Source organism: Delphinus delphis, chromosome 6 (genome assembly GCF_949987515.2).
Source record: "Delphinus delphis chromosome 6, mDelDel1.2, whole genome shotgun sequence".
NCBI lineage: Eukaryota > Metazoa > Chordata > Mammalia > Artiodactyla > Delphinidae > Delphinus > Delphinus delphis.
The window spans coordinates 28,480,732-28,505,632 of record NC_082688.1 but is presented as its reverse complement, the minus strand read 5'-3'; the positions used below and the strand labels follow the sequence as shown (position 1 = coordinate 28,505,632).

The window sequence follows — 24,901 nt, the reverse complement described above, 5'->3', positions numbered from 1 at the left end:
ATGAAAGCGTATAGTGAGGATGTCCAAGAAATAACCACCTATATATGTGTAAGCACTAGGCTGTCAAACACTTCTAATAGGTAAAGTAAATAAATTACCCCCCCCAAAATCACTTAACAGTATATAGTATACTGTTAGTATATAGTATATAGTATAACATGATTCTGCAACATAAAATACAAAGAATAAAGTACTTTAAATGTAGAGAAAATACACTTTAAAACTTTTAAAGCAATAAATCAAGAAAATCAGGAATTAGGTGCTTCCTCTTCTCTCAATATTTATGAAACAAAATAAACTTTACGAAATAAGAAAGATATGATTAAATGAAAGAAGAGCCTGGAATAAAATTGTGCTGAGAAGCAAACAAATAAAAATAAACTGCATGAGATAAGAAAAAATATAATGATCCTAAAAAGCAAATAAAATAAAAATTTACATTAGAAACTGTTAAGCTCAGTCTGAAAAACCAGATCAATATTATGGAAAACAAATGTACTCTTTTAGTTACTAAAAAAAAAAAAAAGGACATAAGGGTTTCCCTGGTGGCGCAGTGGTTGAGAGTCCTTCTGCCGATGCAGGGGACACGGGTTCGTGCCCCGGTCTGGGAAGATCCCACATGCCGCGGAGCGGCTGGGCCCGTGAGCCATGGCCGCTGAGCCTGCGCGTCCAGAGCCTGTGCTCCGCGACGGGAGAGGCCACAACAGTGAGAGGCCCGCGTACCGCAAAAAAAAAAAAGGACATAAAAAGAGAAAAATAAGTAATTGAAAATAACAGAGTTTAGCCAAAAGGGGCCTAATACTCTTCCTAAAGAAGTGTCAGGAACAAATTTCCTAGAAAATAAAGATGTAAGGGAAGAATATTTTCCTGAAGTGAAGAAAGGCTTGAGCTTAAAAGGTTTCACTGAGTGTTTAATGTTTAATGTATCTATAAATAATATATAAATTAAATGTAAGTAAGTAATGTATAAACATATGTATTTTTTTAAGTGTAAATAAAGAATTTCATTAGCATTTTGGCAAAAATGTCTTATGAAGGAAAAATCTCCGACTGGCCTTGATATCTCCTTAACAATATTATATATCAAAAGATACTTAAATAGAATCTACATGGAAAAAAGTTGTAACAGATGAATCCTACATTCAGTCAAATTGATAACCATTTGAGAAAGCAATTAAAATTGCATATAGTCCAAATTGTATTCCAGTGGTGCCTAACTTAAATGCTTTTCCTTCTTTCTAATTTTTTTGTTTGACAAACTACCTGAAAAGAATTCAAATTAGGTTAGGCTTACAAAGCGCAGCTGAGTTCCATAAAACAAAGAAGTTACACAGCACAGTAATGTTTACTACGTACATTTCCACTAGAAGTCTACATTCTAATTTTTAAGTGGTCACAAATCTGTATTTCATGCAAAATAAAATTTCTTTATAATATTAGTTTATTATAATTATGGTACCTTAAATTTATTGGGGCTCTAAATTTTATTAGAAATATTAAATTGAAATTAGAAATAATCTAGCTCCAAATTTACTGACATACTATTGAAGAAGAAGTCAGCTCCACAGGCCAAATTAACTCTATGTGTGCATTTAAACATTAAGTGCATGGTGTTCAGATTGGTGCAATCTGGATTTAGGATCAACATTTCTATGCCAAGAATTTGGGGACACGCTGACTTAGCCTGACATAAACAACTCTGGTGTATTGCTAAGGTAACATTCAGAAATGCAGGAATAGTGTGGACAGAGGTAAGATTCAGATATTGATAGCTAAGAGTTTATAAGTAACCATCATGTATAGCCAGGCAAACATATTCACATTTCACCTTGCATTCATAGGTCATAGAATAGTCTGTGTGAGTTTTATTGGCCTTTGCAACTTCATAAAGAGATGGACAAGTTTTGACTATATCCAGTCAAAACTATTTTCTCTTTATAAAAATATGTAGTTCACTATTGAAAACACATATAAGACAATAAAAATCACTCACAATGTTATTACCCAGTTATAACCAATTCACATTGTCATGTATATACTTTTGGTATTTCTTTCTGTAAGTATGGAATATATACTTTTTTTTAAAAAGGTGCATATTTTTACAACTTTTTTTCTTGAACAACATATTGTTTGCAGATGTTTTCATGTTCTTTTACTATAAAATGTTAAATTATGTATATTACTTAATGCATTCATAATTATAGTACATGTTTTTATATGATATCTCAATACTTACATGTGTGTTACATGTATACATATATGCTATAACTATGATGGAATGCATTTACATTCAGATGGCAAATGTGGAAATTGTTCATGATATTTTGTAAAAGGGAAGAAAATGTACAAAAATCATGTGCCTTTAAAAAAATAAATTGTATACATATACTATATATATATGTATATGTTTGTGTGTATAAAATAGAAAAATAGATATTTTTAGCCAATCTAATAATTGTGGGTCTTTGTTTCCAGATCTTGCTGTAAGTAACCTTGTGATGAACATCATTATAGTTAACTATTTGCACACATCCGTATATATTTCTGTTGTTTCAATGCCTGTTACATGACGCAGGTATCTAGTAAATGTTTGTTAAATAACTTTCAAAGCATTTATAAATTTAACTGCAAACATATAATTCTGCCTTTGATAAGACCTTTCCAACACTGAAAATATGTTAAATGTGACAGTAAATTTTACTACTTAGATTTTTGCTATGGCCTTGCAACATGTCTCTGTCCTTTGTCTATTTCTTCATGAGTCCATTGCTCACACTACTTCCAGTATTCTTCTAAAATGAAGGATGGTCCAATTACGTATTTCTTTTAAAACTATATGTATTCCCTATTATCCACAAACTAAGTATCCAAGCACCGTGATATTGTAACTGTGGTCTCTGCTTCAGGTTCGGTCTCCACCACACACCTCCTTCACTCCCAGGTCCTTCGCTGCAGCCATAACGTGATACACATGTTCATTCATGCCCCAGCCCTCATGCAGCGCTTCTTCCTGATGAACTCTCATTCTTCGAAGCCCAACTTACGCATGACTTGCTTTGTCATGATTTTCTTCGTGCTTCTAGGATTTTGAACATTCTTCTAGTATAGCCCTTTTGACTCTGAACTGTATTTATTTATATTTCTAAATCCCAAAATTAGACCATAAGCTACTTGAGTTCAAGAATAATATTTTCATCTATGTTTTCCTAGCACCCTAGTACAATTTGTGAGTAATCCATTTTCTTTAGTATGGGTTTAGAATAAAGAAAGTAACTACAATGCTTCACATACTTCTAAACATTTTTAGAACCTAACTTTTTAACAGAGCAATTAAATACTATTACACTTTAAAGATTAGAGCTGTTAGTCATTAGACTTTGGTGTTTACGAAGTCCATTTTTGGCAAAGATAAACAAGACACCACGAATACCTACCTATAGCTCACCTATCTCTAGTCTCAAATAAAATGAATTAAAAATGTGGCCTCCTTTGCTCAAACTCTGTACTCCTCTTTGTGTGAATAGGGGATAAGCCCATAAACAAACAAATGAAATCCCACAATATTTCAGAAATATGGCTCATAATAACCTCAGAGTGTCCTAAGGGAAAAAGAATAAAAATTTTCCACAGTAGCATAGTTTATGTAGATCAGGGTTATTCAGTGCACTGTCTTGTCATGATATAACTTATCTATAGATAGTTTTTACTCTTGTCCTCCAGATTTATCACTTAAATGAGCTTTGCTGATCCATAAAAATTACTAGTAACCTTTTCATGCTCTGAATTTTCTCACCCCAGCCTACCTGGGACTCAGGTCAAGTTGAACTTTAAATAACAGTGCTGAATATGTTTTATGGCCTGCTCAACATCAGAGAGCAGAAACATTTATATTATGTGTGAAAACATTTGACATGGCTATAAAATGCTGCTGGTTTTGGCATACTGGGGTCAGTACAAGATAGGTGTTCAGGAGGGCACAGGAAGTGGGGCAGGGCCTAGAAAGACTGACCCTGAAACAGGCTGATTTTTGAGAAGGCACTAGGGTGCACAGCCCTTATTCTGTCACCTGCAGATGCCCATTAGGCAGTTATGGGCACAGCAAGGGAAATCCAGATGTGACAGAACCCCCTGGAGTCACAAGAGTAGTATGGAAGCTTCTCATCAGAAAAGTACCAGGTAGCCAGGTAGCTATTGCCATCATGTAATATATTACATCCCCAGAACTTATTCATCTTATAACTGGAAATTTGTACTCTTTGAACAACATCTCATCACATTTGGGGAAGCAGTCTCCTCTTCCAGTTTTACAAGTTTGCTTCAGCAGGGCAAGACCTTCACCAGTCAGTTCAGCTTGGGATGCTGGATGGGTCAGCTGGGAGCATTCACACACAGGCAGGGCTCTAGCTGGGCAAGGCTGCTGCCTGTGCTCTGAGATGGGGTGGGGGGATGGCCACTTGCTGGGCTCCATGGTCAGGTGGGCCCGCTGGCTATGCTCTGCAGTCAGCCGGGGCCCCTAGCTGGTCTACACTCACCCTTGATTGAGCAGAGTCACAGACTGTGTTCCCTGGCATGGAGGTGCCCTGGGCTGGACAGCGTAATTGGGTGGGGTTGCACTCCTGTCTCCAGAATCACTCCTTGGGTGGGAGCCGCCGGCTGTGCTCCCCTAAAGGGTGGTGCCATTGGCTGTGCTCCATGTTCAGGTGTGGCTGTGGGTAGGGCTTCATGACTAGACAGCGCCTGAGGCTGTGCTTGGAGATCACGCAGGGGCTGCACCCTGTCGTTGGGCGGGGCCTCAGGTAACCTGCTGGGCTCCCTGATCTGGCAGGGCCTCCAGCTGCACCCTGCGGTTGGGTAGGGCTGGAGGCTGTGCACTGTGGCCTGGTGGGCTCACTGGCTGGGCTGCCTGCCTGGGTGAGGCTTTGCTCTGCATTTGCAAGGCCTTAGCCTGGGCTTGGCTGCTGGATGAAGCTGTAGGCTGGGCTCCCCCATGGTTGGGCATTTGTAATACTGTGATTTATAATAGGAAATATGTATTTGGGCTTTGTCCCCGTTCCTGGCACACAGCTCCTAAACCCCTTTCTGCTAAATGATGAGAACCCTAAATAGGTTTTTGTTATGTTAATGAAGTGACTTTTAGAAAGTCCCTAGGTAACCAAAGGATGAAGGACTGGTTCCAGGGGAACCAATCTTGTGATTAGAGTGTTGGAACCTCCCTTCTGGGAAGGGGAGAGGTGCTGGAGACTGAGTTCAATAACCAATCAATCATGCCGATGTAATGAAGCCTCCATAAAAACCCAAAAGGATGTGTGTGGGAGAGCATCCAGGCTGGTGAACAGGTGGAGGTGCTGGGAGAGCTCAGGAGCACGTGAGCTCTGTGACCCTTTCCCTATACCTGACCTTATGTATCTCTTCATCTGGCTGTTCATTTGTACCCTTTAATATCTCTTGTAATAAACCAGTAATCTAGTAAGTACACTGGTTTCCTGAGTTCTGTGAGCTGCTCTGGCAAATTAATCAAACCCATGGAGGGGGTCGTGGGGACCTCTGATTTATAACCAGCCAGTCAGAAGTAGCGGTAATGACTTGAACCTGTGATTGGCATCTGAAGTGGGGGCAGTCATCTGGGACTGAGTCCTTCACCTGCGGAATCTAATGCTATCTCCAGGTAGATAGTGTCAGAATTGAGTTAAATCTGTGGGACATTAGGTCAGTGTCCATAGAGAAGTGAGTTAATTGGTTGGTGGTGGTGGAAGAAATGCTCATTGAAGGGGTACCATAGGCTGGGCTCTAAGGCTGCCTGTTCAGGCTCCCTGCTTAGGTGCAGCCGGGTTCATGCTCCACGGCCGGGCAGGGCTTCTGGCGTCTCCAGCAGGGGCAGGGCTGTCAGATGGACTCCTCGTCTGCCTGGGCTCTCTGACCAGGCTTCCTGGTTGGGCAGAGTGGAGGCTCTACTCAGCAGTTTAAAACCCTTTGAATATGCAATATATTTTAATCCACATTCTTATTTCAAACTCAATTATTTCCCACTACTCCCTCAGACAATGGGCTTAATCTGCTCCCTCTATTCGTACTTGTTCCTATGGAGCCCTTCGAGATGAGAACTCTGAGCTGTATGGATTAAAACGAGGAAGTGGAGAGAGAATAGGATTTACCATATCTCACTGAAACATACTTAGAGAAACCATAATCAAGAGGGAGGCTTAAGCAAATCTTCCACAGAGCTGTGACCCTCCCTATAATCCACAAGAGTTGGTAGGAGCTGCTAGGAATACGTTTGCTTTCAGGACAGATAGGATCACGAACTCCTTTGTTATACGGCAGGCCTCTGACTCTTACTATTTTAATGAAAATGTAACAAAGAATAGAATTTGTGATTTTTGCTCAGGGTAATGATCATATGTTGTTCTGACAAGATTTTTGCATAAAAGAACATGGGAGGCACTTAAGAAAAGCTAGATTGTGCAGACGCCGTTCAACGGGACACTCTTCGCATCTGATATGACAAGTAGTGGTACCTCTTTTGAAGGATGGTTTTCAAATTGGGTTCCACAGGGTTCCTTAGATATACTGCCATGGGGTTGAGAGAAGTCAAGAGGCTTTGATATCCTGTCCTGAGTCTATCAAAACAGTTTCAGTTTTTACTATTGGGATTATATTTTGTGGAAAGGGTGTGACCCTAAAAATATACAAATAGATTTTAAAAAGTAAAGCACTACTTTAGAAGAGGTTTCTATAGTGTTTAACCCCACTGTGTGTCTGTCTGTCTCCTGTCTTAGTGTACCAATAAAGAAATAGAAATAGGAAAGGAGAGATTTCCATTGTCATTCCTTTCCTGTCAGAAAGTTGTGACAGGAATACCTGGGGACTCTGGGGACTCAATTTAGATCAGAAGGGTGGTGCAGGGTATGCTAAAGATGATGCTACCTAAAAATAAAAATTAGCCATGAAAGTTAACTCAAAAATTTAACTTACTACTTTATCATATGTCAGAAAGTCTGCTAAATGCTGAGAGCACTAAGATGAATGAAACAAGATCCCTATCCTGAAAGGACTTATAATCTAGTTTAGGGATTTCTAATTTTTCCATATTTTTTCTGCATATTTTAATTTTTTCTGCATTTTAATTTCTAGATCTCAGCCCAGTTCTTGGTATACAGCTGGAGTTCAGGAAATACATGTTGAATGCATGATTCCCTTTGCACTCCTGAAAATAATTCAGTTGTCCCTTTGGCTCATTTCAGCTTGGTAATGTCACCATTACCAAGCTTGTCGTGATAGCCTTCCTAAAAACAACTGGTCACTAAGAAACTGACAGTAACGTTTTCACCCAGTACATTCTTCTAAATGGAGAACACACAAGGATTCTACTAAGAGCACCCACATGATGGGATCAGAGGGGTTATACTTGGTCCAGCTGGGGACACCAAGAATAGCACAAATGTCATCTATTGACAGTGGGTGAGTTTGATAATGAGAAGATATGGTGGTAGTATGGAGAAGCAATAACGCATTATAACCATTAGTAACTACAAATTACTATGCCTGTCAATTTCACAGATATTGTATCCTCATTGAATCCTAGCAACAATCATGTAAAGTGGTGGGTGCTATTCCAATTTTATAGCAGAGAAGCTGCAGCAACAACAGATGAAGTAACTTGCTTAGAATGATTGTTAGTAAGAGATGGAATAGAGAAAGATTTTTTTTAATTTAAATTTCATTATCAAGATTAAAATATTCATGTTAATTTGAAAATGTATAAATTATAGGAGGTGTGGCCATGATTAAAAATTAAATTGTTCCTTTCTATTATGAAAAGTATTCAATTTAGAATTTAGTGCATCATCAAGGGGTAGTTTTACAGCCAATGTTCTTTCTTGTTATAATGCATTTAAAATTTTTAAAGTTGTGCATAGAGCATGTAGATGCTATTATGTAATTTACTATGATATGTAGATGTTAAAACCATTTTTGCTATAAAGCAATTTATTCTCAAGAATGACTAAAATTCTTATCATTTAAGAAGTCATTTCACTGAAGAAGAAAAATAATACAGAAAAATTAAAGGACCTTTACTCTTTGTAGTAGAAATGTCAAACAATTCCATTTATTCATAAGTAGGTCAAATGAATCATTTGTCAAACGAACCACTTCCAGTCCTTATTATGTCAAGGAGTGATGAAATCATTTAATGCATGAGAAGAAGAGAAACTACAGGATAATTCAAATCCAGCCAAGTAAAAAGGGCCTAACAAGAAGAAAAACTATTGAATATTCCTTACAGTTATTTTTTAGGTTTCTTAAATATCATGACCCTAATTTATCAGAATAGTAATGACTTAGTAATACGTAACATTCTTTTGTGAGGTTCACATTAATCTATTTCTAAATTTTTCAAACTTCAGTTTTTTGAGGTTTGAATTCTCATCAAGACGGAGTAAACACAATCCACCCTATTTCTCCCAAACTTACCAAAACTAAAAACACTCATCAAAATGCATAAAGGCACTAACTGAGAACTCTCAAAAGTAAATAACAGCAAGCAGATTTGGGAGGTAAATAAAAAACATGAAGAATAACTAATACAGCTTTGAGTCACCTGTTTTGTTTTTTTCTTCTCCCGTGACTCCCATGATCTTAGGTTTTAAGACATCCCAAATCTGTGAGAAAAATCACCAAGAAATTCTCTCTTTTTCTGTCCAGAGAATGAGGAAAGGGAGCCCTATAGAATAGCTGTACAGGAAATTTAATTTTTTGGGGGTGGAGGTGGGGAGGTGGGTTTGTTTTTATTGAGATAATTTTGGTTTATAGCATTATATAAGTTTCATGTGTACGACATTATATTTTGACTTCTGGATACACTAGCATGCTCACCATCCAAAAGTAAGTTGCCATCTGTCAACATACAGTTTTCCCCCTTTACCCATTTCGTTCTCCTCTCAGCCCCTACCCCTGGGAACTAGTACTCGGTTCTCTGTATCTATGTGTTTGTTTTTGTTATGTTTTATTTACTTTTGTTTTTTTGTTTATTTGTTTATATTCCACATATGAGCAAAATCATACAGTATCTATCCTTCTCTCTATGACTTATTTCACTCATATAATACCCTCAAGATCCATCCATATTGCTGCAAATAGCAAGATTTTATCTTTCTATGGCTGAGTAGTGTTCCACCATATAAACGTATACCATATCTTCCTTATCCGTTCATATCCATTGATGGGCACTTAGGTTTTTCCCATATCTTGGCTATTGTAAATAACACTGTGATAAACATAGGGGTGCATATATCTTTTTGAATTAGTGTTTTCATTTTCTTCGAATAAATACCCAGAAGTGGAATTGCTAGATTGTATGGTAGTTCTATTCTTAATTCTTTTGAGGAAACCCCATACTGTTTTCCCCAGTGACTGCATCAATTTACCTTCCCACCAACTGTATATGAGGGTTCCCTTTTCTCCACATCCTCACCAATACTTGTTATTTCTTGCCTTTTTAATAACAGCATTCCTAGGAGTGTGAGGTGATATCTCATTGTGGTTTTGATTTGCATAGGAAACTCCAGTTTTAAAAAAACTCACCCAGCCCAGCCCTATGCAAGCCCCAGTCAGGAGGCTGCACTTGCATAGCAAGTATAGGAGTTGTGGCCACTCAGGCACCTGAAACTATGAGATGAAATTCTTCTTTCTGATAAAAAGAACTCAGAAAAGAAGTTCCTCCAAAGAGTGGGGGGAAATTCAGGTTATCTTTCTCTCTCTTTCTTCTCTCACCAGTTTGCTGCTGAGGTAGACCCAATAAAAGGAAGTGAATAACAGAACAGAACACTAAAACTTCAGCCCCGTGGCTAAAGGGTCAGCAAAAAGGATCTCCTGAAGTCAGAGGGTATGGGGGAAATCACAGAGAGGAAGGATCTGTAGTAAGGGATCCCTAAATCTGTGTATAAAGCTGCAGGCTTATCCTCTAAACTGCATAAGCATGGAATTAACTTGAGATGTGCTGTTACACTAGAGTTTAAACCACTGATGAGTTCCCAGACTGGCACAAATAGCACTGTATAATCTTTGAAAACTACATTGAAATGTAAACTATAGCCCACAAGATACAGGTTAAGACTTGCATCTGAAACTAATGAGGTTGGTTGCTGCTAAAACAAAATGCCAACAACATTCTCTGAAGAATTTAACAATGATATTCAAAAAGATCTGGACACAATTGAAAAGTACTTGATATACAAGTACCTGTAAAATCTTAATAAAACTCACAGATGCTAGAAAATTCACAGATGCTAACCCTGAGATGACTCAGATGCTGGAGTTATCAAACAATTTAAAGCAGAAATTATAACCATGCCTCATGAAGGGAAAATATTCTTGAAATGAATGGGAAGATAGAAGTTCTCAAAAAAGAAGTAGAAACTATAAAGAAGGAAAAAAATGGAAATTTTAGAACTGAAAAATACAATAATGGAATTAACAAAAAGCAATTATAGCTTACTTGCATAATGGATATGACAGAGGAAAGAATTAACTGGAAGACAGAACAATTGAAATTTTCCAAACTGAAACTTTTTCAGATTGGAAAGTTAACATATACATCAGTGGAATCCCAGAAAGACAGAAGAGAAAAATCAATGCAGAAAATTTAAGAAACAATGGCTTAAAATTTCCAAAATTTGGTTAAAGATATAATTAAACAGGTACAAGAAATTTGATGACATCTAACCAGGATAAATGCAAAGAAAACTACATCCCAATACATCATAATCACACTACAAAAACTAAAAATGAGGAAAAGAATCTTGAAATTAGCCAGAGGAAAGCAACATATCACATATAGGGGAATGCCAACTTGAATGACCTCAGATTTCTCACCAGAGACCATGAGGGGTGTAAAACAGTGGGAAAATGTCTTTGAAGTTCAAAGAGAAAAATTTATCTTCCCAGAATTCTATATCCAGATAAAATAGCCTTCAGAAATAAAGGACAAATAAGGACATCTTAAGATGAAATAAAACAAAGAGAATTTGTCTCCAGGAGACCTTTTCTAAAAGAAAGAAGTTATGTAGGCAGAAGGATGACATTAGAGGGAAACTTGGAACTTAAGAAGAAACACAGAAACAGTAAATAAGTATACAAAATAAACTTCCTTAGTTCTTTCAAACGTATGACTATTGGAAGCAAAAATTATAAAATTGTCTGATGGGGTTTTTGATGGGTCTTCTGATCTTAAGCATATGTATCTTCTCCAAAGCACCACCCCCATCCCAACTTGTCAGCCTCCAAGCCTTTCTTAGCCATGGCCAAAATTGAAAAGCAGCATACTGATGAATGAAATAAGGAGCCCGTTTAGTGTAGATATTTTACATTTGATAGGAGGAATGAAAACACGAGCTTTAATTTCATTTAAAACTTCTCCAAAAAAAATCCCTAAGAATTGAATTTGTCTTTCTGTTAGTAGAACTTATCAACATTAAGAAGCTAGGTACTTTTTCACTGCTCCTTCTTGCCTAGTCTTTCTTCTTTAGTTTCTTACTTTCTTGTTCATGTCCTATTCCCTCCCCACAACTTCCTGTCATGTATAATGCATGACAACTGCAAGATAAAGCAGGTAGGGTAAGGACATCTATATAGCCATAAGCATTCTACATTTCACTTGAAGAGGTAAAATATTAACTTTAAGTAGACTGAAAAATTAGGTGTAATCCCTACAGCAATCACTAATGAAAACTAAATAAAGGCATACAATCAAAAAGCCACATAAATTAAAATGGAATACTAAAACATATTCAAATAATCCACAAATCAGGCAAGAAACAGAAAAAAAAAAAGATGAAGAGAATAAGAAAATGGTGAGCCAAAACCCAAATATATCAATAATTACATTGAATGAAAATAGTATAAACACACCAAAAGACAAATATTTTCAGACTAAATTAACAAAGAAGACCCACTTATGTGCTAGGAAAATTGTGTCCTAGGGGAAGGTAAATAGCCAAACATTTTATGGAATGATGGGTAAAGAGTCTGAATTAAATTGATGCCTGGAAGTTTAAAGTGTCATCATGATCTGTCAAAGTGGGTGCATATAGAGGCCGGGTAATAAATGAAAACTGGCTCAAAGGATTCACTGGGTGCTTGAACCCACCAGTGGTCATTTTCTCGGTCCCAAATGTAGTCAGAATAGGCATCCTTGGTAATGGCACAACACCTACAATGGATGCTTGGTCTGTGGGGTAAAAGGTGTTACGGTGTGAAATTCTAAAGGGAAGCTTCTGATACTGTAAAACTCCCTTCCAACACAGCAAGTCAAAATTAATACTACAGGGCTTCCCTGGTGGCGCAGTGGTTGAGAGTCCGCCTGCCGATGCAGGGGACACGGGTTCGTGCCCCGGTCCAGGAAGATCCCACATGCCACGGAGCGGCTGGGCCGGTGAGCCATGGCTGCTGAGCCTGCGCGTCTGGAGCCTGTGCTCCACAGCGGGAGAGGCCGCAACAGTGAGAGGCCCGCGTACCGCAAAAAAAAAAAAAAAAAAAAATTAATACTACATCCCATTTGACTGATGGAGATGCACGCCACTCAACAATCTACAGAATACAGAGTTGGTGTTTCCAGCCAGTTTTACACTTTCTTCACTAGTCTGGCCCCTGCAATAACCAGATGGATTCTAGAAAATTGCATTAGACTATGGCAAACTCAACCAAGGAATAGCCCTAATTACAACTACCATGCCAGGTGGGATATCTTAGCTTGAGCAGATTAAAATAGCCCCAGGTACACAGAATATAGCCACTGATTTATCAAATGCACGCTTTCCCATAACTATCGGAATAGGGGATCAGAAATAGTTTGAATTCAGATAACAGGCAACAGTATAAATTTAGAGTTTAGTCTAACTTCTTGCAAAATACCATGTTGATCCACTATATCAACGACCGCATGCTATTCGGGCGAGATGAGTGAGAAGTGGCTAGCATATCAGAGACCTTGTTAAGATACCTGTGCTCCAGAGAGTGGGAGATAAACCCTAACAGTTCAGGGGTAGGTCACATCAGTGAATCTGTAGTGGGCACGGGCATTCCAGGACATTGCAAAGTAAAAGATAAATTATTGCATCTTGCACCTCCCAATACAAAGAAACAGGCACGATGACTGGTAGGGCTCTTCAGATTCCAAGGGCATTCAATAACCGGGAACACTGTACTGACATGTACACCAAAGGACATGGAAGCTTTGAGTGGGACCCAAAGAGGAAAAGCTCTGTAGCGAGGCCAGGCTACAATGGAAGCAGCCTTGCTACTTAAAACAAACCAGGCAGGCCCTGTGGCATTACCAGCTGTGGGAAATGAGACCATGTGGAATTTATGACAACCTCCCAATGAGATACTCACAACCCAGAACCATAGAGCGAGGCCATACCACCTGCAGCAGAGACTTTAATATCTTCAGAAAAACAACTCCCTGTGCGCCCTTGCTGAGATGGAGTACCTGACCACGGGGTACCAAGTGACCCTACAGCCGTAACTGCACATCATCACCTCAGTTCTCTCAGACTCGCCTGAAGTCAGGTGGGCCCTGTAACAGTCCTTTTTAAGATAAAAATGCTCTATCAAGAATCAAGCATGGGTCCCTCATGAGCTAGCCCGCTGTTGCACACGCCGCACGTAGTCCACCAGTGTTACACAGAGCCTCTCCCTCCTGCCCTCGCCCATACCTGCGCAATCTCAGAAGACCATGGCAAAGGGATTTCCCCACAACAAACTCCCCCTGACCCAACGGTCAGAGTCACACTGCGACGGCAGCCGTCCCATGGGCCCGGCAAAGTGAGAGGGACAAGGCTTGGTCCCCATGGGAGTGCGAAGGCAGGAACCTCTGAGACCTGGTCACGGCACAGACCAGCACAGGCAAGCACGGGAGCCCATCCCCTTCCAGGCTGCCCAGTGCGCCGGGGGCCAAAGCCCCAGGGTACCGGCGGCGGCACAGGCTTACCTCTAGCAGGGTCAAACGCCGCCGCAGCAATCCAACAGCACGGGCTTAGAGCATCCTCGGGGCAGCTTCTCCTCCCAGCAGCTGCGAGGGGTCTTGAGTTCGTCCCAGGAGACCGTCGCTGCCTGCTCCTCGAGCCTTCCCCAGAATGGCGTCTGAGCACCGCTCTTCCTTTTGACTCAGCCCTACCGCCGGCACCCCGCGATGGGGCAGCAGGCTCCTTCACCCAAGCCTCCCCGTCAGCAAACGTTCCCCTCTTATGAATAACCCGAGTGGCACCTGAGGGCCGGGCCCAGGGCCTGGTGGGGGCAATGCGGTGGAGTGTGGCGCTTCCCAGGAAGGCAAACAGGAGCCCTCAGGGTGCGCTTTGTAGCTTAGCGGGGAGTAAGTAGGGGCCCTGCTGGAGAGGCAGGGAGAGGACGCGCTGGGACGCGCTAGGTGTCAGGGAGGCTCGGAGAAGGGCAGAATCGGGCCCGAGGTGCTGCCGCCACGACCACTCTTCCTAGAGGAAGCCCAGTTTTGCAGGATCTCGGGGATAGAGTGGGGGCTGAGGGTCGGCATGGGAGCCCTGGGATGAGAAACACCTGGGTGCCCTCGGCCTCGGCAGCCCCGCATCCCTGACTCTTCTGTGTCACAGGACCTGACCACAAGAGGCACACAGTGCAAAGGGGTACGTGCTTGTGCCCAAGAATATGGATTTTTACTTACCACTGCTGAGTGAGCTAATATTGCTACCGATGGTGCCTCTAGAATGGAGAGTGCTGGTCTGCTGTGAGGGAGACAATGAGTACCAGCTGTGGCTCTGAGATCCGCTGCAGGGGCTGTAGTTTGTCCCACTAACTTTCCTCCGCTATAAAGTTCATTTAAGAAGAGAGGTCTGCTAGAATCCTATGCAAGTTGCTTGCAGATTGTTTATCGAGAAATTGGATGCTATTTGCACAAAGGGTGGATTTGGCGGACACTATGATATGTCCCTCGGATCTCCCTTCAGTGCAGGACTATGGCCTCAATTGTTGGAAGTGCTGCTGGCTGACAGGCTTCAGCTGTCCGCTCTTTCAGGGTTGACCGCAGCTGCAGGGAGTGACCTTGCTCAAGGTTTGGGAATCACATCCAGTGAATGACTGATAAAATTGTATGGAGGCCTGGCCATCTTGGCCAAACTCAGGACAACTCTTAAGCGGTATTCGAGCTCCGGAGAAACTTTTGGAGTAGGTGAAGGTTGTCACTGGTCCTAATTCTTAGCTTGACCTTTCTCTCTGCTCAATCCTATTTCCTTTTCGTCCCTTCTACAGGGATTGTCCCCAGGAAAGCTCCTTGATAAGCATTCAGCAAACTAAACTCAGTCTTACAGTCCCCTTCTGGAGAAACCCAGCCTGTGACAATACTTCACACTCAGTGTGAATTTTTCTCTTTTGCATTTGTTAATTTCTGTCATATTCTTCTAAAATTATTCTTGGGTAGTTTCATGTCTGTGTCTTTTTAAGCTCTAGAACAGAGAGAAAGAAAGAAACATTACTGGCCATCTACCTAGTTTTGAAAGAAATGAAAGAAACATTACTGGCCATCTACCTAGTCTTTTCTTGTGTACAATACTTTTCCCCCCATAGTGTTCTCAGCCTCGACTCATGTTTGGATATTTCCAGCGGTATCCTGAGCAGACAGTCATGCACCACTCTGATGTTTACGAAGTCTCCTCCTTGTGTCTTCTAACAATTTGCCTTTGTTTTGTTTATTAATCCACTTCCACATGACAGTTTTAAATAAATGAAAGCATCTAGCATGTCCTCTGCTGAATCTTCTTGACGCTAAATAAATCCAGTTTCCTCAACCATTCCTCATATGTTTCAAGATCCCTCACCATCATAGTTCCACCTCTCCTATAAACTTTTGGTAAATTGCTCATCCCTAAGCATAGAGAGAACTCAATTTTTTAAACTGTTCGCTCATTCCCATTATCAAAACATCTTGTCCAGAGTGGGTATTAAAATACAAATGAACAAATAGTACAGGAAAGATGATACTTCAAGTTATTCAATCCTTTTCAAGTACTAATATACTTAAAAAGTATCCAAACCTTTTTATTTAATCCTCCTCTTCCTCAAATATAATGGCTCGCCCATAAATGTTATGGTAGGAATTCTGGTCCCTTTGTGGGCCTAATATAGTTTATTAATGGTATCGTTACTCTGTGAAATGATTTGACAAATCAGAGGTAATTAAATTTTTCCCTTCTTTTAGTTAAAAGTGGGTGACTGATTTTTATTCTGATTGTCATCACTAATGGCAGTGTGGGATTTAGCATTCTGTGCTCTGCATCAAGGACAGCAAAAGGGTGAGCTAGCTGTCAGTTTGACTGACATTTTATGCAAATGACATGAAGCAGTATACCTCTTGTACAGGGCTCATTGAAAATTATAATTGTGTATTTAAAAATGTATACAAGCCATATTTTATATTGACAGCATGTGTTTTGTGGTGCAGGTAACACACTACAAGAAACAAACATCCTTAAATTGCTAAGGAAATGAGGCTGCTGGCTATGTTAACATACTTAATTTTTTTCTTTTTTTGGAGAATGAAAAGTGTCCACTTCAATGATAAATTCTAATTATTAAATTCTGTTTTTAACTCCGAGTTCCATAGAGGGCTGCAGTCCACATCTTTTGATAACTTAAATGGCAATTTGCTTTGGAAACTACGATGATATGAGGCTTATGTCATTAGGAAGAAAAGCTCATTAAATTAATTCCCAGTTCATAATTTACTTTAGGAAATTATTAATGTTGAAAAGATTAGTTGGGAGGAAGATTGATGAGTTTAGTTTTCTCATGGAACACTGAGGTTGTAAAAAAAAGTTAACTGATTTATCATTTTTATATTGTGTGTACTTCTTAATGAGCAAGGTGACTTTTGGTTCAGTCGATTTTTATTATTTGATAGTTCCCTAAGAGAATAAGTTTCCATCTTTGCTGAGGAGCTGTATGGCATAGTGGATATGAGCATAAGCTTCAGAATCAGAAGTTTACGTTCCAACTCTGTTGCCTATTAGCTACGTGACCTTGGTCCAGTTGTATTTTACCTTTAACAGCCAAATTTTCCTCATCTGAAAAATGAGAATGGCAGCAATAATCACACGGTAGCTACTCTCATTATATTTTGGATGGAGCAAGTTTCAGGAGCTTTGGTATAATCAATGTTCTCTTCATATAAGAGAAAAATACTCTAACACAGATATTCATTACAACTTAGAGAACAGTAAAAGAGGAAAAATTCAGGTATTCTGACTCCAAAGGCCATTTTTTCCCACTTCTTAGCCCAAAACATAACAGGGTATCCAGCTGAGAGAAGATTTTTTGATAACTCTAGAGAAAGATGCAGTATATTTTTCTTGGGGGCTTCAGAGAGAAAAGCTATTGGTAGATTATACAGTAAATATTAGACATAAAGTAATCTCAGAATGAGAAGGGAAGGAAAATGAATGCTGATTTCTTACTGTGTGCCGAACTCTGTGATAGCACCTCCACGATTTTACAGCCTCCCTGAACTCTGTTCAGTGTCTGTGGGAACCTCAGTCAACAACCACATAGGTATGTCTTCCATGAAGGCCTGCACGTAATACCTTTGTTGCTATAGCCCAAGGCTCCAAAGTTGTCCTAACCATTGCTACAACCTCAGTTACTTCCAGGGAGCCATCAGTCTTGCTGAACATTCTGGCATTCATAAAGCACTTTGTTAGCTAGCAAGGGCTTTGCCTCCAAGGATGGCTGGAGAGCACTTTCAGAAGTGATGTCTTATGATATTCTCAGGTGCCTGTTCCTCAAGTGGTAGTTCTACTACTGTCTTGCATGTTTTTCTCTTAAAATACATAGCATGCAACCTTCCCAGAAATGAGACGTTTCAAGCTGTTACATGGTTCATCTAGGGGTTCTTCTATGGGGACTCGCTAGAACCCACAGACCCAGGATCCAACCTATGACTTAAATGTTTAATACGTTATTTCCTCCTTACCAAGTTGCCTCTTAAGTGAATTGTAGCAATTCTAATGTAAAATAAATATTGAAAGTAAAATATTGGCCTCATATTTAGAAGGTGACATTTTATAAATTTGGGGTACCAGTTCAATTTACACACATGGTCTCCAAAGCAATAGTGGCATAAACTCTCAGTATATATCTATTGTATTAAATTTATAATGCTGCTATTCAAAATCGGGAATAATCAGAGGCACCAAGAGATACACAGGGATCTCAGAGAGGAAATTTTGTTGAAAGAAAACAATAGATCATAGCAATAATATCTTTTCAAGGTACAGAAAAATGGCCTAAGGTACCTTAACTGGTTTCTTATCTGAGGCTCTGAGATCTCAATTGTGAAAGATATTTTATTGTGGAGAATAAAAATAAAATATCCCAGAAGCTCTAGTGAGTTAAAGGGAGAGGCCGCTGACTGAGGCAATCAAGGTAAATGATGCTTGTATGATGCCCAAGGCCCAGACTGAGAACTAGAGGGACCCAAGGTTTACTGACTTCAAGGCAAACCTAACAGCTTAGCCTGTGAGCTGGAAGGGCTGTTGAGACACGTAGTAAATCAAACCCAATTAGTTCCCAATGCAGACAGTTCAAGTGGGAAGTGACTTTCTAAAAAAACCTGCTTGTTACAGCAGTGTGGGTTAGTGGCCTTCTTTTACTTTAGAATACTTCTTAAATGAATTTTGGGTTGACAACACCCTTCTTCTGATTCTGGAGGGAAAACTCTTACATGAAAGGTGAAATTATTTGAATCAGTCACTCAGTCCTGCTGATTGCCTGTGGACAAGGCCTATCTTCAGATCAGAAAACGGAATTCTTATGTCTGATTACAGTTTTATTATAGGAACATTCATATATATTTTTAAAACCTATCAAGAAGAAAATAAAAGACATAAGCATATTACCTTGAAATAAAAGCTGTTAATCTTGAAATAAAAGCTGTTAATATTTTCTTCTAGAAACATCATAATTTTATAATAAACATTTTTTAAGCAAACTTTGCACACATCCACTATTATTTCTTTAGGATAAATTACTAGAAGTAAAATTTGGTGGTCATAGTTTATGCAGAAGTTTAACACATCGTATTTATCACAAAACTGCCCTCCAGAAGGTTGTGTGAACTAAATATACTGCCAGCTCTTTCTATCAAAGTATTAACGATGTAGTCTTTTGCATTTCTTCTGGGAAAAGCCAGGTAGCTCCTTTGTAGCAGCGATAAATTGGCTCTCAGGAGTAATGGAAACAAAAGGGCCTGAACTTTGGAAGTAAAGAGACTTTATTTTGGATCAGAGACAAATTACTTATGATACTACACTTCAGGAGAAACTGAGACTGGAGATTCAGGAGGACAAAATGAGGACTGTTTGGTGAGCTACTCAGCCCTACCTGGAGGATTTTGTGTGTGTGTGTGTGTGTGTGTGTGTGTGTGTGTGTGTGTGAAATGCACACAAATGTTGTCTACCCAAAACATGGAGGGTCTAATGGTTTGAACAGAGATGTTCCTTTTATTTTCCTAAGTTTCTGATAGAGCAAGAGATTATTGTAATATGGTATAATTTATTGATAGACTGATTTTATAATTGCTTATTGAACACCAAATGAAAATATGGGTGTTCCAGATGTTATATCAACTAATATGAAAAAGGACTCATATTCTTCTCTCTGCTTTGTTAAAGCATTGTATGAGAAGTTGACTGCCATGCAGAGATGCCATGTGCTTTGAAGAGGGTAACAGAATTGGAGGTGCATTTCTGGAAATGAATAGTGTAGCTTCAGTAATGGATAAAAAGGGCATAGAGAGAGTTTGAATGATTTTGGCTTTGAGCAAAGAGATAACAGATTGTATTAAACAGACAGGGACATTGCATTGCTGAGGATGAGGCTGGGGCACGTTAGCTGAAGCAGGAGTATCTACAAGTAAACTAGGAGTGGTCTCCTCTAAGAACTTTGCCAGTGGGAATGCAGAGGTGTTTGTATTTTATAGACCTATCCAGCTTATTTATAACAAGAGTTTCTGTCCTCAAGCTTTGAAAGATAGAGGTAGTAAAGGGGGTAATAAGTGGCAAGTGTGTTATAATCCCTGTCTTTAAAGTTCAAGGCTGTGAATGAGGAAGAGAGGTGGGTAGATAGCACTGAGAACAGGCTGGATCAAAACACCAAAATGTTTTAATTTTATATATTTAAAAATGCATTTCTCTGATTATAAAAATAATGTAGCTTATTACTAAATATTTTGAGAAAAGCAAAGTATAAAGAAGATAATGAAAATGATCCATAATCTCACAAGCCTTTTAGTTCAAATGCTTATACAAACACATACTGTTAGTGCATAACTATTTTGCCTTTATATCTTAATTTGGAAATGTGTAACTGAAGAGATAACAACTCAGATAATTACTGTCTTAGTTTCAGCAAAAGTTTGCAGAATAAAGTTAGTAATATCTTACTGTCAGTCTCTGTGACCTATGATTCTCACAAAGTTATTGGAGGTGTTATTCTCACCTCTGAGCTAAGAATTTTTTAATGTAAAATCCTTTGTTGTGGATTTGTTAACATGCAGTTGAACATTGTCTAAAATGGTATTTTTAAAAAGAACATATTAAAGATGCATGCACAAAGTGAGTGGTTTATCGAAACATCAGCATCCTTTTGTTTAGAATCATTTGCTAATTGGCAATTCAAAGTTAATACCTCTGGAGACAGAAAAGTAATTGATCTAGTGTTAGGCGAGGCTCAGCACAGTTGAGAGGCTTCTCTGCCCCACTCTGATAAAGACTCTTTTCATTGTTCCAGAGCTAATGTTGCTATTCTCTATTGCTATTTTCCTGATATATAGTATACACATAAATAACGATAGTAAGAAGTTCATTCATTCAATATCTATCCAGAATTTAAAGCACTGTTATAAGTTAGTTTTCATTTTTTGGAGACATTGAACTTTGCAAGAGATGGTGTTTCTTCTTTTTTGGGGACCACAAGGAAGCTCAAATCAAATACGTATCATACCTCTTGCAGGTAATGGCTGACACTTCCGGTTTAATCTTTTTTTTTTTAGTTTGCTGTGCTATACAGTAGGTCCTTGTTGGTTATCTATTTTAAACATAGCAGTGTGTACATGTCAATCCCAAACTCCCAGTCTATCCCTCTATTAAACTTTGGGTTTAATCTTGTCCTGTCTTTATTTCTCTACCTTTATGTCCCTTTCCCTCATTTCCTTGTCTATTTTGTTTCATTTGTTTGTATGTAAGATTAGCCAGAAATTAAAGTGAAATCCCAGTGACCTAACACAACCATGGTTTATTTCTTGCTTATGTACATTATAGGTTGGTGTAGGGCTTTGTGCCATGTGTCAGTTACCAGCCCAAGGTAAAAAGTTTTACCATCTGTAGCTGCACTGTCTGGAACATGCAGTCACTTTGGTTATTGCAGCAAGAGAAGAGCACCTGGAAAGATGCACATGCTATTTTCACTGTTTCAGCCACCAAGGGACACACTTCTGTTCACCTTTTTGTTGCTTTATTGACCAGGCCTGGCTGTAAGGCCCTAACCAGTAGCAAGGGAGCCAGGAAATATAGAGGTTCAAATGCAATGTTTGGTGAGCACACTGTCTGTCTCAGTGTATTTTCGACAGGATTTTGAGAGGTATTTTTAGAATGAGGTAGGTCATTATTAATATAAGTATTGTCATTTTTGTAGGTCAAAATGGTTAAATATCAGCAGTTTTATATAGTTCAGCCTAATAAATAAATAAATGCATACTGTCACAAGCACTTTACCGAGTTAGCACTGTCCATTCCCTTAAAAAGAGACTGCCTGTTAGCAGGAGCGAGCCTGCATACAAATAACTGCAATTAAATTGGAGAAGATCTGTGAAGGAGATACATGCAAAGCATGAGGGCATTAGAGAAGGGTGATTAGTTATGTAAACACTTGTTAAGGGAGGTGTCAGGTGTTAATTGTTGGTGGTCAACATGAGAAGTAATTTCTAGACAGAAGGAATGACAAGCAGGCAGAGAAATGAAAAAAAAAAGGTCTAGTTTAGAAAAGCCCAGTAACATAGGAGAAGTAAGAGAAAGGCTTGCTTGGAATGAGTTCATAAATGTAGATAGGATGAGGCTGAGATGACTTTGTATGTCATGCTAAGGAATTTTTACTTTTTTTTTGCGGTACGCGGGCCTTTCACCGCTGTGGCCTCTCCCGCCGCGGGCTCCGGACGCGCAAGCCCAGCGGGCACAGCCCACGTGCCCAGCCGCTCCGCGGCATGTGGGATCCTCCCGGACCGGGGCACAAACGCGCATCCCCTGCATCGGCAAGTGGACTCCCAACCACTGCGCCACCAGGGAAGCCCGGAATTTTTACTTTTTGCTGACAGCAGTTTGAAGTTACTGAAGGCCTGGCACGATAGAATCAGAACTGTCTTTAGGGGATAAGGAAGGAATTACACTCTACGAAATGCTGGATGTTTTAAAGTGGAGAGTTTCTTGGGTACTTTTGTGTTCCTTTCCAATGTGGACACGTCCTTTAAACTTTATGCAATAAAATCTCCCAACCTTATAGTAATCAAATGTCACAAAAATCGAGGCAAGAAAGGAGATTGATGGGTATGGTGTAGACCAGGTCTCTGGCTAATATCGAAGAGGCAAATGGCTGGTGAAAATATCAGCCATGGTTCTAGATTATCACCTGAACCTGGTCCACTGACATCTTCCAAGGGTCAGAGGTTTAGAGGTTTCAGAGTCTAGATTTGTGTTCTATGTGAGAATTTTCTTTATATTTAATAAACTTGAATGTGACCACTGAGTCTTAATGTTTGAAGAGGCTCTTGGAAAACCAATTTATTCTCAAGACAGATCATTCGATTAAAGAAAAATGAAAGTGTTTTGCTGTTGTTTGGCATTACAAAGAACAATACCTGAAAAATGGGAAGAAAAAACAAAACAGAGAATCTGGCTAGCAATCCCAAACAGAACCTCTTCAATTTTTAACTAAAATATCTATAATGATACATGACTCCCCGTAATGGAAAAAAATGTTATTTAAAACTATAAAGAGGAAATAAGCTGCTGTTCAATGGATACAGAGTATCAGTCACACAGGATGAAAAAGTTCTAGAGCTCTGCTGTACAACTTTGTGCTTATGCTTATGTACAACATTAATGCTGTACACTTAAAAATTTGTTAAGAGGGGATATCTCATGTTATGTGTTTTTTACCATAATTTTTAAAAAGATGCTCAAAATCATTAATCATCAGAAAAAATATAAATCAAAACCACAATGAGATATCACTTCACAACCAGTAGAATAGTTATAAAAAAAAAAAAAGGAGAGTACAGTATTAGTGAGAATGTAGAGAAATTGGTATCCTGGTACATTGCTGGTGGGAATATAAAATGGTGGAAAACAGTTCTCAAAACCTGAACGTAGAATTACCACCTGACTCAACAATTGCATTTGTAGGTATATATGTCAAAGAATTTAAAACAGGACTCAGGTATTTGTATGTCAATGCTTACTGCAACATTGTTCACAGTAGCCAAAAGATGAAAACAACCCAAGTGTCCATCAGCAGATGCATGGATAAACAAAATGCAGGATATATATACAATGGAATATTATTCAGCTATAAAAAGGAATGAAGTTCTTGTACATATTGCTACGTGGATAAAACTTAAAAACATTGTTCAAAGTGAAATAAGCCAGACATAACAGGGCAAATATTGTATGATTCCACTTATATGAAATGTCTAGAATAGGCAAATTAATTGACACAGAAAGTAGAATAGAGATTATTAAAGACGGGAAGAGGGAGGAATGGGGAGTTATTGCCTAATGGTCAGAGTTTTTGCTAGGGGTGATGAAAAAATTTTGGAAATAGTGATGATTGGTTGCATAACATTGTGAATGCAATTAATGCCACTGATTTGTACACTTAAAATGGATAAAATGGAAAATTTTATGTTATATGCTTCACTACAATAAGAAGTTTTTTTAATTAAAAGAAATAAAATAAATAAAACTGTAATGAACAATAACCACTCTCACATTTTAATCTCTGTGTATTTGGGAGACAATTCACATCAGCAAGAAAATAAATCTCGCCCTTTTGTGGCCATCACTGAAGCGCTAGCGGCCAAAATGAAGTTCAATCCCTTTGTGACTTCTGACCGAAGCAAGAACCAGAAAAGGCATTTCAATGCACCTTCCCACATTCGCAGGAAGATTATGTCTTCCCATCTTTCTAAAGAGCTGAGACAGAAGTACAATGTCCGATCCATGCCCATCCGGAAGGATGATGAAGTTCAGGTTGTACGAGGGCACTACAAAGGGCAGCAAATTGGCAAAGTAGTCCAAGTTTACAGGAAGAAGTACGCCATCTACATTGAACGAATGCAGCGGGAGAAGGCTAATGGCACAACATGTGGGCATTCAACCCAGCAAGGTGGTTATCACCAGACTAAAACTGGACAGAGACCGCAAAAAGATCCTCGAACGTAAAGTCAAATCTCGCCAAGTAGGAAAGGAAAAGGGCAAATATAAGGAAGAAACAATTGAGAAGATGCAGGAATGAAGTAATCTTGTATACAACTTTCATTAAAAACTGTTAAAATAAAAAAAAAAGAAACAAAAAGAAATCTCTGTACTTATCTCTTCTATGAAAAAGTTTCGTAGGAAAAGTAAGAATGAAAGTGATATGGCAAAGTCTTTGCCAGTTCAGAATAATGACACTACTGAATCTTCATGAAGGTACTTGAGATGCAGAATCAGGAAGTGAGGGGGGCTGTCCTAAGTGGGAATGTCTGAGGACGAGCAGCAGCCTTAATCCTTCATGAGAGTCTGCTACACATTCAAAAGCCCGTGGGATGGATGATCTACAGTCTTTCAGG

General features: G+C 39.2%; 1 pseudogene; it reads left to right on the top strand.

Moving 5' to 3' along the window:
* Nucleotides 1-24,152: 24,152 nt before the first annotated feature.
* LOC132426567 (large ribosomal subunit protein uL24 pseudogene) lies at nt 24,153-24,585 on the top strand (annotated as a pseudogene).
* The last annotated feature ends 316 nt before the right edge of the window (nt 24,586-24,901 follow it).